The sequence below is a fragment of the Cervus canadensis genome, chromosome 2 (assembly GCF_019320065.1).
Source record: "Cervus canadensis isolate Bull #8, Minnesota chromosome 2, ASM1932006v1, whole genome shotgun sequence".
Lineage (NCBI taxonomy): Eukaryota > Metazoa > Chordata > Mammalia > Artiodactyla > Cervidae > Cervus > Cervus canadensis.
In genome coordinates, this window is record NC_057387.1 from 65,668,031 (window position 1) to 65,685,952 (window position 17,922).

General features: G+C 39.6%; 1 protein-coding gene across 2 annotated transcripts in view; it reads left to right on the forward strand.

The window, feature by feature from the left end:
- Nucleotides 1–17,922, forward strand: part of SLC44A5 (solute carrier family 44 member 5) — a 429,650-nt gene that overhangs the window by 191,773 nt on the left and 219,955 nt on the right. The gene's annotated exons all lie outside the window — the stretch shown is intronic.

Below are 17,922 nucleotides of genomic sequence, written 5' to 3' on the forward strand. Positions count from 1 at the left end.
GGTCCCATTTGTTTATTTTTGCTTTTATTTCCATTACTCTAGGAAATGGATTCAAAAAAATATTGTGATTTATGTCAAAGATTGTTCTCTGTTTTCCCCTAGGAGTTTTATAATGTCTAGTCTTACACGTGTCTTTAATTCATTTCGAATTTAATTTTGTATATGGTGTTAGAGAATGTTCTGATTTCATTCTTTTATGTGTAGCTATCCATTTTTTTTGGCACCAGTTATTGAAGAGTCTTCCCTTCTTTTGATTATTTTTGATTACTCCATTTTATCTCCAGAAATGATTTAACACCCCTGATGTCTGCACCTTTGCCCCTTCCATGCCCTGTTGTGGGCAACCACTCTAGTATATTTGCTATAGGTCCTCAAATATACATGTGTGCATGGAGAATCCCAGGGACAGAGGAGCCTGGTGGGCTGCTATGGAGTCTCACAGAGTTGGACACTGCTGAAGCGACTTAGCAGCAGCAGCAGCAGTAGCAACCTTGTAAATGAACTTTACATGCTTGTGTTTTTAAATTATGCAAATTACATCCTATAAAATACTTTAATACTTTATACACTTTAACATACTTAAAGTATATTTTATTTTTTTATTTTTTCTTTAAAGTATATTTTAAAAGACTTTATTATATACTTCTTTTTTATTTTTAGTGGTTGCTCTAGCATTTACAGTATACATCTTTAACTTGTGATAGTCTGCCTTCAAATGATCCTATATTAATACCACTCCGTGATGAGTATAAGGATCTTAGAGCAGTTTGCTTCCATCACCCTCCTCCTGTTGGTCTTATTGTTGCTAATGTGTTATAAATCCCACAAACACTGCTGTTATTTTTGCTTTAAACAGTCTGTGATCAAAAGATTAAAAATGAGAAAAATTTTTTGTATTTATTTATCTATCTATATATATGCACACATATGTTGCTCCTTGTTCCTTTGCATAGATTTATTGTTTTTATCAGATATCATTTTCCTACTGTCTTCTCTAGAACTTCCTTTAACATAACATAAGGATCTGTAAATGAACTCTTTCGCTTTTTGTTGGTCTGAAAAAAGTCTGTATTTCATCTTTTTGAAAGATTTTCTTCTAGATATATAATTTCATGTTAACAGAACTCTTTTCCCTTCAGTGCTTTAAAGATGTTATTCATTGTCTTAGATCTCCGATGAAAAATCTCCTGTCATTCATTCTTATCTTTCTTCCTCTGTACATATCTTTCTCTAGTTGTTTTTAAGATATTATTTTCTGTTTTGTTGTTTCTCATCAATTTGTTTATCATATTCTCTGGTGTGGTTTTCATGTTTATCTGCTTGTGGTTTGTTGAGATTCTGACTCTGTGGGCTTAGAGTTTTCATCAAATTTGAAAAAAATTCATTGGTTATTTCTTGAAATACTTTTCTATTCCTCTCTGCCTTAGTGGAACTCTAATTATGCATGTATCAGACTGCTTGATATTGTGATTTTTTTTTTTTATATTCTGTCCAAAAGTTTTATGCATCTCTGCTTTTCAAACTCTGATCTCAGTGGAATCACTGCGCTCTGTTTAGGCTTCTTTCTCTAAAGGCTTTCCTGGTGGCTCAGTGGTAAAGAATCCGCCTGCCAGTGCAGGAGACACAGCTTCAATCCCCGGGTCAGAAAGATCCCCTGGAGAAGGGAATGACAACCCACTCCAGTGTTTTTGCCTCAGGAATTCCATGGACAGAAGAGCCTGGAAGGTTACAGTCCATGGGATCACAAAATATTTGGACACAACTTAGCATGTCCAACTAAACAACAACAGCTCTGAACTGTAGCATGGGCCTGTTTCCAAGTGGTGATCTGGAGCAACCGAAAGGCTCACCCGGTTTGTTTGCCTTCACTCAGAGATCAGAGTCCCATGCTCTGAAAACCATTGTTTTTTTATTTTTTGTTTTGTTTTTCCTACTTATATATGGCAAGAAGGCAATTCACACAGCAATTAATCCTTCACAGGCAGGAGTTCCCCCTGCTTTATTTTTGATCAATTCATAAAATTCTTTCAAAAAACTGATTTTTCATAAAAAAATGAGAATATATGAGTATCATGAACAAAATGTATTGCATTTAGGGTAAAATCCAGCATGCTTACTCTGACTTGGAGGCCCTGCATGATTTGGCCCCTTCTTTCCATTGTAGGTGTCCCTTTTACTACTCTTTCCTCCACTCAAACCCTCCAATGATACTAGCTTATTTTATCCCTCCAATCTACCATGCATGCTCTGGCAGGCTTCTCCCGATCATCTCTTGAGCACCTCTTTGTCATCATTTACATGTAGGCTTGAATGCCACTTACTGAGTGATTCTTTTTTTCTTTTTTCCCACGACTCGTGTGTGTGGAAAAATTAGGTTTTCTTGTTGTATTGTGTCATAGTATCCTCTAGTTTTCCTTTACAGCACTGAACATAATTTTTAGTTATATTTTTATTTGTATGCTTTTCTTTTTATTTGGAGGATAATTGCTTTAAAATGTTCTGTTGGGTCTGCTACACAATAGTGTAAACCAGCCGTAAGTATATATATATCCCCTTGCTTTTGCGCCTCCCTCCCTCCCACCCTGTATGCTTATTTTTAATTGTCCATCTGGCTGATAGACTGTAGGCTCCAAGAGGGCAGTGAACTGGCTATTCTGTGTATCTGTAGGATGCAGAGCCTGTATCCTATGCTCTGGCATATGGTAGGTACTCAATAAATAATTGTTGGCTGGCTGTTGTGCAAACTGGGTAAGGGTGAATTCTGTACCTTGCAGGACGTGGGATGACAAATAGGCTCATTCTTCTTTAATTCCAGTAAGATACTCAAGTGTCACAGCATCTCTACTTTGTTATTATAATGTCCTACGAAGCTGGATATGAGGGGTAAAAGCAAAAGGAAATGTCACTTTTTGGTATTTCTGTGCTTTCTGTATTTATTACTGTTAGTTGCTGTAATCCTATGGTTTTAAAAGTATAGCACAGAAAATCTGCCATAAATGTTCTTTTACCTTTTCTCACTTTAAAATAAAGGCTATTGCTCTTAGTTATTATAAGACCTTCTGATTATAGAAAATTTGGAGAGTAAAGAAAAGTTTTCTGAAAGTTTCCTTGTTATCTCTTAGTCTCCTTTCTTGCTTCATCAACCTCTTCCCATCTTTTTTTGGTGTGGGCTGAAGATTTTAGCCTTGACTTTCTTCTTCTCGTTGGGACTCTTTCCTTAGACTATTACCCTTGCCCTTAATTTCTCTTTCATGTGTGTGTGTGTGTGTGTGTGTGTGTGTGAAATGTTTTTTTTAGTGTGGTAATTGACATATATGGGCTTCCCTGGTGGCTTAGCTGGTAAAGAATCCACTTAAATTGTGAGAGACCTGGGTTTGATCCCTGGGTTGGGAAGATCCCCTGGAGAAGGAAACAGCTACCCACTCCAGTATTCTGGCCTGGAGAATTCCACGGACTTCCATGGGGTCACAAAGAGTTGGACACAACTGAGTGACTTTCACTTTCACTTTCTTTCGGTTGACGTATGTACACTGCTGTGTGTGAAGTAGATGGCTGGCCAGGGCCTACTGTATAGCACAGAGGAAAACAAGGAAGGTACAGTCTGTTTGTAGGACACATGTTAAGTTAATTTTAAAAGTTCATTCCAGTATACATTAGGTAAGACAAATGTATATTTTTAATCATAGTTTTTGCTCTAGACTCCAACCTCATGTATCCATTGGCAACTTGACACCTCTGTTTGGAGATCAGACCTGTGTCCAGAAACGAATGCATCATCAGTCTTCTAGACTGATTCCATGTCTATCTCAGTATCTGATACAACCACCTGCCTAGCTGTCCAGTCTGCAAACATAGACCTTATCACGAGTCCCTCTTTCCCCTTCCTCATAGCTCTATCACTTTAACCAGTTCCATCACTTTAACCAATCAAATACCTTTGTATCAGTCTTTGTCTCCATCTCCACTGGCTGAGCTATAACCATCTCTCACCTGGAAAGCTGCTCCAGTCCCTGACTGGTCTCTTTCATCATTCATATTTCCTTTCTTTCATTCTGCACACTGCATCCAGATAAATCTTTGAAAAATACACATTCTAACCCTGTCCAGAACTCTTCAATGGTTTCCCACTGATGTCACAGTAAAGATAAAAAAATCCTAGTCTATTAACCACATAAAGCCTCCACCCATTGTTCCTGTGCTTTCTCTCTTGCTCTTTTTATTCTTTGCAATTATGCTAGACTTTTTAAAAATTAATTCTTATTGAAGTATAGTTGATTTACAGTGTTGTGTTAGTTTCTGTTTTGTAACAAAGTGAATCAGTTACACACACACACATATAACCACTGTTTTTAGATTCTTTTCCCATATAGGCCATTACAGAGTGTTGAGCAAAGTTCCTTGTGCTTACAGTAGGTTCTTACTAGTTACCTGTTTTATGTATGGTGGTGTGTATATGTCAGCACCAATCTTCCAGTTATCCTTCCTGCCCCGCTTTCCCCCTCGGTAACCACAAGTTTGCTTTCTACATCTGTCACTCCTGGTTTGTAAATAAGTTGATTTGTAACATTTTTGTAATGGATTGCACATATAAATGATATATTTCTTTTTCTCTGACTTACTTCACTCAGCATGACAGTCTCTAGGTCCATCCATGTGGCTGCAAATGGCATTATTTTGTTCTTTATTATGGCTGTAATATTCCATTGTATATGTATACCACATTTTCTTTATCCTTTCCTCCATCGATGGACATTTAGGTTGCTTCAATGTCCTGGCTATTGTAAATAGTGCTGCAGTGAACATTGGGGTGTATGTATCTAGAATTTTATCAGGTCTTATAATCTGCATGCTCTCTCTTTCCTTATAGGTATTGTATATGCTGTTCCCTCAGCCTTAAACACTCATCCTCCTAAACTTTGGTCTGTTTAATTCCTGTCAATATTTCAGCATCTTAATATAAGCCTTCCTTGACTCTCAAACGGGTTTCCTTGTTTCATGCTTTTAAGGCACCTCACACCTCTTCTTTATGGCTCCTCAAAACAATTGTAACGATTATTAACTTTGAGTTAGTTATGTCCTTCTCTTACTAGAATGTGAGCTTTCTGAAAGTAAGGCTGTGCCTATCTTATTCTTCATTACCACTGGTGCCTAACATCCTGTTTTGAATAAAGTAGATAGAAAATATTTTTGGATGGAAAGATCCTTTGAAAAAATTTCTGGCAAAAGAATCAGGGTTCCCTTCTGATTGCTGAGTTGTGTTATCTATATTTAAAATGGTGGCTCAATCAATTATCATAGATTGAGGACAAAGGATGCACTAAAACAGACATGGGAAAACTGGCTACATACAGTTGAAAAGTTTAGGAGGGTGTAACTTTGAGTTTATGTAGAATGTCAGGGACTCTGTTTATTCCTAGCCATGAATGGTTTTTAGGCATGGGCAAAAGTGTATTACCTGAATCAACCTGCCAACTTGATAATGGAAGAGAAATTAATAAAAAAAAAATACCACTGGACATAGGTCACATTAACCTAGAGATCTGGCTAAGAATAAACTTTGTAATTTGCAGGCAGTAGACATTATTGTGGGCTGTCTCTGCAGGATTCAGGATAGGCAGAAACTGTCCCAGATACCCATGCTTTGCAGGTTAAGTGTCTATAGTAGGGAGAAAGAAAGTTGTAGGACCTGAAAATTTTGTAACCTAGTTGAGCAATAAATACGTATTGAGTATCTTATATGTGCCAGGTACTAGTGATTCCATGGTGTTCTATACAGGCATTAAATAAATATACAAGGTTTTGGATGACAGAATATTTATGTCAAGTGAAAGTCGCTCAGTTGTGTCTGACTCTTTGTGACCCTGTGGACTGTACAGTCCATGGAATTCTCCAGGCCAGAATACTGGAGTGGGTAGCCTTTCCCTTCTCCAGGGGATCTTCCCAATCCAGGGATCAAGCCCAGGTCTCCTGCATTGCATGCAGATTCTTTACCAGCTGAGCCACAAGAGAAGCTCAAGAATACTGGAGTGGGTAGCCTATCCCTTCTCAGAGGATCTTCCAAACTTAGGAATTGAACCAGGGTCTCCTGCATTGCAGGTGGATTCTTTACCAACTGAACTATCAGGGAAGCCCTATGTTAAGTTTTATAAATATAATAGTCTAAGTGCACAAATTAATGTAGCCTATAATAAGGGTATCAACCAAAGCTGTCTTGTGCTAGGTCTGTGGTCTGCTCAAGATTTATAGATGCACATAGTACTGTAAAAGGGGAAGAAGGCAGAATAACATGCTCTAAAATGTATATATTTGTGGATTTGATGATTATCAGAATTGTTAATTTCTATGTTGATACTAGGGGAGAAATTCTATGAAAACATTTCTTGCTTATGGCTTGTCTGATGGAGACTTCTATTTCAGAGATAAGACTCAGTTTCAGTCTAAATGCCAGCTTTATTTTTTTTTTGTTTATTCACTTTATTTTTTTTTCCATTTATTTTTATTAGTTGGAGGCTAATTACTTTACAATATTGTAGTGGTTTTTGTCATACATTGACATGAATCAGCCATGGATTAACATGTATTCCCCATCCCGATCCCCCCTCCCACCTCCCTCTCCACCCGATTCCTCTGGGTCTTCCCAGTGCACCAGCCCCGAGCACTTGTCTCATGCATCCAACCTGGGCTGGTGATCTGTTTCACCCTAGATAATATACATGTTTCGATGCTGTTCTCTCAAAACATCCCACCCTCGCCTTCTCCCACAGAGTCCAAAAGTCTGTTCTGTACATCTGTGTCTCTTTTTCTGTTTTGCATATAGGTTTATCGTTACCATCTTTCTAAATTCCATATATATGCATTAGTATACTGTATCGGTCTTTATCTTTCTGGCTTACGTCACTTTGTATAATGGGCTCCAGTTTCATCCATCTCATTAGAACTGATTCAAATGAATTCTTTTTAATGGCTGAGTAATATTCCATGGTGTATATGTACCACAGCTTCCTTATCCATTCATCTGCTGATGGGCATCTAGGTTGCTTCCATGCCCTGGCTATTATAAAAAGTATACTTATCCCATTAGGTGATCTGTTTCACACTTGATAATATACATGTTGGGGAGGGAAGTGGAATGGGGGTTCAGGATGGGGAACACATGTAAATCCATGGCTGATTCATGTCAATGTATGGCAAAACCCACTACAATATTGTAAAGTAATTAGTCAACTAATAAAAATAAATGAAAAAAAAAAAAAAAAGACTCCTCCTGCAATTTAGGAGAACTGGGTTTGATACCTGGGTTGGGAAGATCCCCTAGAGATCCCCTGATCCAGTACTGTGGTCTGGAGAATTCCATGGACTGTATAGTCCATGCGGTTGCAAAGACACAACTGAGTGACTTTTCACCTTCACCTATTTTAAACCCCTGTGGCAACAACAGCAACATTAAAGTATATCATTGTGATATGGCAGCTGTTCAGAATAAATATGGGAAAATATCACAGAAAATAAAAGTCCCAGAGTGTATCTGTGCATATGTAATTACCTCTCTCTACTTATTTTGTCTTCATTTTCCTCTTTCCTCTCCTTCCTTCCATTGTCATCCCAGCTAAGTCACACCAGAGTTTTCTTGTTTTTCACTGAGAATCATGGTTCTTTTCCCTTTTGTATTTGGTGATTGGATTCTGTTATGGGTCAACGACTGTTAAAGAGAGATGCCCTCACTTTCTTCTTTTGTGACTGTTTAATCCTTTTCTTATCTTTAGTCATCTTATACTTGGTAGCTTATGCTTATTCAGCTTACACCCTTTTCTTGCACTGAGGAATGCTTGCACTGAAGTATGGCTGTTTTGCTTCTGACCTTTACATGGGGGGATATAATTGGACAGTCTCCAAAGGCAGATGAATCTATGTGAAGTGATCTTTAGACTAACCTTCAAATGTCTCTTGAAGGTTGGGAAATTGACTAGTATATTTTGGCACCAGGAGCATTTTCCTAATCTACTTCATGAGCCATACTGAGCTCTAACTGCTTCATTTGACTTGAGACCCTTTTCTTCTTCAACACTTTCTAAAGATGCTTAAGGTAATGGAATGGAATGAGTTAGGATTGTTTAGTACCATTTCTTTATCTAATTCGCTGTCTTTGTCATGGACCTGGGTAAGAGTCTGACATTGAATGTGCTTCTGGCATTCAGAAATGGGATACACCATTATGCCAGAAGTCCAATTGGAATCCCCCGAGTTACTAACTTCAGTACGCTGTACTTCAAACATCTTTGCCGTGTCTTGTAATGGTGGCACCCTTATGTCCTGTTGCTGCTTCAAGAATTATAGAAACTTCTCATTCTCCCTGGACTGCAGACTATCAGGGGATAGAGACAGGGTCTTGCTATTTCTTAGTGACCCCTAATGCCACACTAGTAACATAGAGTAGGTGCTCAAGAAATTTTGGTTGAATGAATAAAAACAATACAAAAATTTTCCAGGCAAGAGTACTAGAGTGGGGTGACATTGCCTTCTCCAAAAGCTATTTTAATTTAAAGTAGTATATAAATGTAACAAGCACCATTTCTAGAACCTCCATCTCCCAAAACACAGCACAGAAATTTGTAGTCAGTGCTGTCAATTTTCCATAAACTTTCAAGCATCATTTTTGGGCTTGTGATTCTATATATGGTTATTAGAAATTGGGCAAAACCGGATTTTTTTCTCTTACCTGCCCCTCACATAGCATTTGGACCTATTATACAGGCTGATATGGAAGGATATTGCATTTTTGCTCCTTCAAAGGATACTGCTTATCTGGACAAATGAAGTGAATCCTAGAAGTGTTTATTTAGGATGACATTGTTTGATATGATACCACATAGATCTCACTCATTCAGTGAATCTTTGTTTTTACTTTTTTGAGGAGAAACAAAGGGATTTAAAAAAAAAATCACAAATGAAAAGAGACAATAGTAAAAGCTGGGAAACATGACTTTCCTTATAAGTAGGTATGTGTGTGCACACTCAGGCACGTCTGATTCCTTTGTGGCCCAATAGACTGTAGCCTGCCAGGTTCCTCTGTCTGTGGAATTTTCCAGGAAAGAATACTGGAGCAGGTTGCCATTTCCTTCTCCAGGGAACCTTCCCAACCCAGGGATTGAACCCATGTCTCTTATGCCTCCTGCATTGGCAGGCAGGTTCTTTACCACTAGCACCACCTGGGAAGCCCCATATAGCAGGCAATTAATTGCATAAATGGTTCATAATGGCATCATTACTGCCAAACCTGGCCTTTTCTTTATTTCCCCTTGTCTGCCATCTATCATCTGGGTGTCACAGTTTCTACAAGGAATTTGTGCTTTATGTTTTCTCTTAGGAGACATCATCTAAAAATGTAGTTACTATGAATATGGATAAATTACCTGATTTCTTTCTGCAACATGTATCATAACACTAACTCACACTATAGCATTAAACACGTCTGTTAAGAGGGTTTAAATTTTTTTTTTTTTTTGAGTATAGTTGTCCTGTTCATTATAGGGGACTGGAATGCAAAAGTAGGAAGTCAAGAAACACCTGGAGTAACAGGCAAATTTGGCCTTGGCATACAGAATGAAGCAGGGCAAAGGCTAATAGAGTTTTGCCAAGAGAATGCACTGGTCATAGCAAACAGCTTCTTCCAACAACACAGGAGAAGACTCTATACATGGACATCACTAGATGGTCAACACCGAAATCAGATTGATTATATTCTTTGCAGCCAAAGATGGAGAAGCCCTATACAGTAGCAAAAACAAGACCAGAAGCTGACTATGGCTCAGATCATGAACTACCTATTGCCAAATTCAGACTTAAGTTGAAGAAAGTAGGGAAAACCACTAGACCCTTCAGGTATGACTTAAATCAAATCTCTAATGATTTTACAGTGAAAGTGAGGAATAGACTTAAGGGACTAGATCTGATAGAGTGCCTAATGAAATATGGGCGGAGGTTCATGACACTGTAGAGGAGATAAGGAGGAAGACCATTCCCAAGAAAAAGAAATGCAAAAAGGCAAAATGGTTGTCTGAGGAGGCTTACAAATAGCTGTGAAAAGAAGAGAAGTCAAGCAAAGTAGAAAAGGAAAGATATACCCATCTGAATGCAGAATTCGAAAGAATAGCAAGGAGAGATAAGAAAGCCTTCCTCAGTGATCAATGCAAAGAAATACAGGAAAACAATAGAATGGGAAAGACCAGAGATCTCTTCAAGAAAATTAGAGATACCAAGGGAACATTTCATGCAAAGATGGGCTCAATAAAGGACAGAAATTGTATGGACCTAACAGAAGCAGAAGATATTAAGAAGAGGTGGCAAGAATAACAGAAGAACTGTACAAAAAAGATCTTCACAACCCAGATAATCACAATGGTGTGATCACTCACCTAGAGCCAGACATCCTGGAATAGGATGTCAAGTAGGCCTTAAGAAACATTACTACAAACAAAGCTAGTGGAGTTGATGGAATTCCAGTTGAGCTATTTCAAATCCTAAAAGGTGACACTGTGAAAGTGCTGCACTCAATATGCCAGCAAATTTGGAAAACTCAGCAGTGCCCACAGGACAGGCAAAGGTCAGTTTTCATTCCAATCCCTAAGAAAGGCAGTGCCAAAGAATGCTCAAACTACCACACAATTACACTCATCTCACACGCTAACTAAGTAATGCTCAAAATTCTCCAAGCCAGGCTTCAACACTACATGAACTCTGCACTTCCAGATGTTTAAGCTGGATTTAGAAAAGGCAGAGGAATCAGAGATCAAATTGCCAACATTCGCTGGATCATCGAAAGCGCAAGAGAGTTCCAGAAAAACATTTGTTTCTGCTTTATTGACTATGCCAAAGCCTTTGACTGTGTGGATCACAATAAACTGTGGAAAATTCTGAAAGAGATGGGAATACCAGACCACCTGACCTGCTTCTTGAGAAACCTGTATGCCGGTCAGGAAGCAACAGTTAGAACTGGACATGGAACAACAGACTGGTTCCAAATAGAAAAAGGAGTATGTCAAGGCTGTATATTGTCACCCTGCTTATTTGACTTATATGCAGAGTACATCATGAGAAATGCTGGGCTGGATGAAGCACAAGCTGGAATCAAGATTGCTGGGAGAAATATCACTAACCTCAGATATGCAGATGATACCACCCTATGGCAGAAAGTGAAGAAGAACTAAAGAGCCTCTTGATGAAAGTGAAATAGGACAGTGAAAAAGTTGGCTTAAAGCTCACCATTCAGAAAACTAAGATCATGGCATCTGGTCCCATCACTTCATGGCAAATAGCTGGAGAAACAATGGCAGACTTTATTTTTGGGGGGCTCCAAAATCACTGCAAATGGTGACTGCAGCCATGAAATTAAAAGACGCTTACTCCTTGGAAGAAAAGTTATGACCAACCTAGATAGCATATTAAAAAGCAAAGACATTACTTTGTCAACAAAGGTCCATCTAGTCATGGCTATGGTTTTTCTAGTAGTCATGTATGGATATGAGAGTTGTACTATAAAGAAAGCTGAACACTGAAGAATTGATGCTTTTGAACTGTGGTGTTCGAGAAGACTCTTGAAAGTCCCTTAGACTGCAAGGAGATCCAACCAGTCCATCCTAAAAGAAATCAGTCCTTAATGTTCATTGGAAGGACTAACGCTGAAGCTGAAACTACAGTACTTTGGCCACCTCATGCAACGAGCTGACATATTTGCAAAGACCCTGATGCTGGGAAATATTGAAGGCGAGAGGAGAAGGGCATGACAGAGGATGAGATGGTTGGGTAGCATCACCTACTCAATGTACATGAGTTTGAGTAAACTGTGGGAGTTGGTGATGGACAGGGAGGCCTGGCGTGCTGCAGGCCATGGGGTCACAGAGTCGGAAACGACTGAGCGACTGAACTGAACTGATAGTTGCTTTACAGTGTTGTGTTATTTGTATATGTGCTTCCCTCTTTTTTGAATTTCCTTCCCATTTTGGTCACCACAGAATATTGAGTAGAGTTCCCTGTGCTATACAGTAGGTTCTCATAGCTGTTTATTTTATACATAGTAGCGTAGAAAGGTCAATCCCATTCTCCCCATTCATCCCACTCCCCCCACTCCAAAGTGGGGCACATTATACCTCAATATTTGGAACAAGGATGGGTTAATTGAGAGCACTGAGAGATAGGAACAGGTTAAAAAAAGTGAGTTTAAGAGTCTTGGAAAATGTATATCTGTCTGTCTGTATTTATGTGGAGGAACGTGTTCAGCCTAGTGGTGAAAACTGGGAGACAATCAAAGTAGGTAAACACTGGAACAGCCTTGGGCCGGAGGTGCCTGGGGCATGATTATTAAAGGAGTGTCAGGGAGACTCCTGCTAGACAGGAATGTCAGTGACCATCTCTTGTGCTCTTGTGGTTTGGAAAGGATACCAGTGAGTATGTTTTGAGGTGCACTTATTTTTTTCATGTTTCAGGCTGTATAAAAAAATATTAGTGATATGCAAAATAATCTCTTGTTTATCAGTCATCTCTTCTTTTCATTCACCTATTTTATTTTCATGTGGCAGCATCTGTCGGAGCTCCTGATTTCTACAAGGAAGGGCATTAGCATTCATCACCAAGTATCTGTTATGTGACAGGCACTATGGTGAGCATTTTATTATCACGTTATTTACTCCTGACAACAACTGTGATGGAGCTTCCTCCCATTGTACAGACAAAAAAACAGACACAGCATGCCTGCCCCAGGCTGTCAAGGGAGTGAGGAGCACTGCTGGGCTACGTCTGCATGCTGGCCATGCAGAAAGCAGGACTTGATGTAAAATAAAATGTATTTTTTTCAGGCTATGAATTGCAAACTTTCCATAAAAACACCATTTCTAATTTCTAAAATGTAGTATTCATCTTTCTCTTCCTTATAATCATTCTGTAGCCTTTGATTTTGTAGACTTGGTTCATTTCTACCCTCATCCTTTTTTCTCTCTGCGTGATGCTGTTTATGTATGGACCACATTTTCTGGCCCTTTCTTTTGACTTTCTCTGGGCCTTCCCTGACTCCACTATATTTTCCTTTAAATTGCGGCTACTTGTTGTTTGTTGTTGTTGCTCAGTCACTATGTTGTGTCTGACTCTCTGTGACCCCATGGACTGTGACCCCCCAGGCACTCCTGTCCTTCACAATGGAGCAATATGAGCAAACTCCTTCCTGAAGTTTGCTCATATTCATGTCCTATGAGTCGGAGATGCCATCTAACCATCTCATCCTCTGCTGCCTCCTTATCCCTTTGCCTTCAGTCTTTCCCAGCACCAGAGTCTTTTCCAATGAGTCAGCTTTTTGCATTAGGTGGCCAAAATATTGGAGCTTCAGCTTCAGTAACTAGAACTGTTAAAAAAAAAAATTTACTGATGCATGGGATGATGATCTTTATTTTGTTCTAGTACCTGACCATGATGCCCAGAATACTGTTACCTTTTTGACTTTAGCAGCAGTTCTTTTTTTTGAAAACATAAAATATTACAGATGATACCCAACAACCTCAGGTCCTCTCAGACCTTGGGTGCTCCAGCATATATTTCTACAAGGGTATAGCCACGTGTGTCCATTTGCCCTCCCTTCCTGCTTCTCCAGTCCCAGCTCCTGTCACTCAGCCTCTCACCCAGTGTTCTCCAGCCATGCTGGCTTTGTTTTGGTTCCTCGTAGCTACCAAGTTCCTTCCTATCTTGGCTCTTTGCCCACAGTATGCCCTTTGCCAAGACTGCCAACCATCATGCTAGCTCTTACTCATCTTTTAAATTTTAGATTAGATATTGTCCTCACATCTTGTACTTCTCCTTCATAGCATCTCTGATACCACATTTGCAAGTAAATTGTTACTGGTGTGTTTATTTGATTAAGGTCTTTCATCCTGAGACTTTACCAAACAACTCCAAGAGGGCAAGGATTCCCTTAGTCACCTAGGTAGCTTCAGTGCCTAGCCTAATATTTGATACCCAGTGAAAGTGAAATCTTTCAGTCATGTCCGACTCTTTGTGACCCTATGCACTGCCAGGCTCATCTAGCCATGGGATTCTCCAGGCAGGAATACTGGAGTGGGTTGCCATTCCCTTCTCTAGGGGTTCTTCCCAACACAAGGATCAAAACAGTGTCTCCTACACTGCAGGCAGATTCTTGATACCCAGTAAGAGGTCAATAAATGTTTGCTAATAATGAATAAGTTAAAGAAGGAAGAGATGGGAATATCAGAACACCTGATCTGCCTCCTGAGAAATCTGTATGCAGGTCAAGAAGCAACAGTTAGAACTGGACATGGAACAACAGACTGGTTCCAGGTAGGGAAAGGAGTATGTCAAGGCTGTATATTGTCACCCTTCTTGTTTAACTTATATGCAGAGTACATCATGAGAAATGCTGGGCTGGATGAAGCACAAGCTGGAATCAAGATTGCTGGGAGAAATATCAATAACCTCAGATATGCAGATGACACCACCCTTATGGCAGAAAGTGAAGAACTAAAGAGCCTCTTGATGAAAGTGAAAGAGAGTGAAAAAGTTGGCTTAAAACTCAACATTCAAAGAACTAAGATCATGGCATCTGGTCCTATCACTTCATGGCAAATAGATGGGGAAATAATGAAAACAGTGTTTATTTTTTGGGGGCTCTGCAGATTGTGACTGCAGCCATGAAATGAAAAGACACTTGCTCCTTGGAAGAAAAGTTATGACCAACCTAGACAGCATATTAAAAAAAAAAAGTTATGACCAACCTAGACAGCATGTTAAAAAGCAGAGACATTACTTCTCAAAACAAAGGTCCATCTAGTCAAAGCTATGGTTTTTCCAGTAGTCATGTACGGATGTGAGAGTGAGACTATAAAGAAAGCTGAGTGCCTAAGGATTGATGCTTTTGAACTGTGGTGTTGGAGGAGATTCTTGAGAGTCCCTTGGACTGCAAAGACATCTAACCAGTTCATCCTAAAGGATGGATATTCATTCCTGAATATTCATTAGAAGGACTGATGCTGAAGCTGAAACTCCAATACTTTGGCTACCTGATATGAAGAACTGACTCATTTTAAAAGACCCTGATGCTGGGAAAGATTGAAGGCAGGAGGAGAAGGGGATAACAGAGAATGAGATGGCTGGATGGCATCACTGACTCGATAGACATGAGTTCGAGTAAACTCCAGGAGTTGGTGATAGACAGGGAAGCCTGGTGTGCTGCAGTCTATGGGTTCACAAAGAGTTAGACATGACTGAGCAACTGAGTTGAACTGAAGGAAGGAAGAAATTAATAAGCCTGTGGACATAGTTATGCCCATACTCTGGGTCCTATGTTCTTTTTCAGCAAGGAGTTTATAGCTAGCCTCTTTTGCAAAAGATGTAGGTTTAGCATCACATCCATCTTGGGCTCACAGACTCTCTCAGCTCTTTTTAGCAGGCTTCAGTGAAGCCAGGAGAGAATGAGAAATGAAATCGGCTACAGAAGCTGGCTCTGCGTGGGCAGCTTCCTGGTCCCTTGCAGTATACTGGGTGTGCTAAGCTCCGGCACAGTTTGGGTAGGCAGCAGGCTCGAGAGCATGTCTGATTTGGCAAGCAGGTCATCACAGTGGCAATGCCAGGCACCAGAAGATGTTGGATACTCAGAGAAATGGCAACATTGTGGCTCTGGGTGTTCTCTCTGTTCAGACATATCCAAGCCAGGGAGTTAGAGCCCTGTGAGCAGGATTCTGTCTTCAGAGCTGGCAGGAGTGAGGCAGGACCTGAGGGTCCCTGCCAGGTACATGAACACAGGAAAGGCGATGGAGCTCTGGGCAAAGCAACTAAGGCAGAAGCCCAGGTTTTCCCGTTGATGGTGGGAGAGCACAGGCAGCTGCCAGGAGGGCCTACAGTTCAAAGGTTTTCATGAGTGCCTGGATTCCTTCCTGGCACCTGGAGCCTAAGGGGTGGACAGAAAGGAGAGTCTTACTGAAAAATGTCAGCCTGTGTGTTTAATTCCTGAGTGTTCTAACTAGTTGTGAATTATAGGTGCTGAAAATGGCCTCTGTGAGAAGGAACATGCACTGCTATTTGAATAGCTTGTTGTTGCTCAGTCATGTCTGACTTTTTGTGACCCCATGAACTGCAGCACGCCAGGCTTCCCTGTTGTTCACTGTCTCCCGGAGTTTGATCAAACTCATGTCCATTGAGTCAGTGATGCCATCCAAACATCTTTCTTCTGTTGCTCCCTTCTCCTCCCACCCTCAATCTTTCCCAGCATCAGGGTCTTTTATAATGAGTTTGCTCTTCACATCACGTGGCCAAAGTATTGAAGTTTCAGCTTCAGCATTCATCCTTCCAATGAATATTAAGGATTGATTTCCTTTAGGAGTGACTGATTTGATCTCCTTGCTGTCCAAAGGATTCTCAAGAGTCTTCTCCAGCACCAATAGCTAATTCTTCTTTTAATGACAATAATTTTATTACTATCAGCCAGTTCAGTTCAGTCACTCAGTCATGTCTGACTCGACTCTTCGCTGCAGTCGAGACCCTATGGACTGAAGCACGCCAAGCCTCCCTGTCCATCACCAATGAATATTCTGAACTGATTTCCTTTAGGATGGACTGGTTGGATCTCCTTGCAGTCCAAGGGACTCTCAAAAGTCTCTTCCAACACCACAGTTCAAAAGCATCAATTTTTTGGTGCTCAGCTTTCTTTATAGTCCAACTTTCACATCCATACATGACTACTGGAAAAACCCCAGCTTTGACTAGATGGACCTTTGTTGGCAAAGTAATGTCTCTGCTTTTTAATATGCTGTCTAGGTTGGTCATACCTTTCCTTCCAAGGAGCAAGTGTCTTTTAATTTCATGGCTGCAGTCACCATCTGCAGTGATTTTGGAGCCCCAAACAATAAAGTCTATCACTGTTTCCACTGTTTCTCCATCTATTTGCCATGAAATGATGGGGCCAGATTCCATGATCTTAGTTTTTTGAATGTTGAGTTTTAAGCCAACTTTTTCACTGTCCTCTTTCACTTTCATCAAGAGGCTCTTTACTACTTCTTCACTTTCTGTCATAAGGGTGGTGTCATCTGCTATTCTACTTATTATTCATCATTATTATCTTTTCCAAGTGAAAACAGCTTATACATATTCACTTTCCCTTGACTCTTTATCACAACTCTGACTGTCAATGATTTATTATTAGAACTTAGACCGAGTGTTGTCATTTCTGCCCACCTGGTTTACAGTGGGAATTCTTTTCAACAGCATCCATTAATGGGTTGGCAAATCTGATAAAGCACCAAAGAATGGAGTACTTAACAAAAGTATTAGTATTTTTGTTTAATATGTGTGTGGAATTATTTGAATGTTAAAGCCTTAGTAATGCTATCATTGTTCAACATAGAGCTTGCTACCTTTTTTTCTTCCCCACAAATAACCCTAAATTTTACCTACCAAATTGAACCAGCTATGCTAATATCTACCATGTAGGACTTTCTGTGAAAGGAAAAGGCCATGTGTAACATGGCTAAAGTGTGGATGCTAAATTTGAATTACATCTCTTTTCTCTATTCTGCACGTAGTTAATAAGTATTTAATGCATATTAAGTTTCCAGGACTAATGTGCCTTCTAAGGAATAAGTATTAGCATAAAATGAAAAACAAAGTGCGTCATTTTTTGGTGCTGAATTTTGCAAGACTGTCTATATATCATCCAAGGTGTACAAGGCATGGATAAAAATGGAAGAGTTAATAGCTTTATTTCCCACCCCCAAACCTCTTACCTCCAATATTTTCATGCAGTTAAAAAAAAAATTTTTTTTAATGAAGTATAGTTGATTTACAATGTTGTGTTAGTTTCTGGTGTAAAGCAAAGTGATTCAATTAAATATATGTTATATATATTTTCAGATTCTTTTCCATTACAGGTTCTTA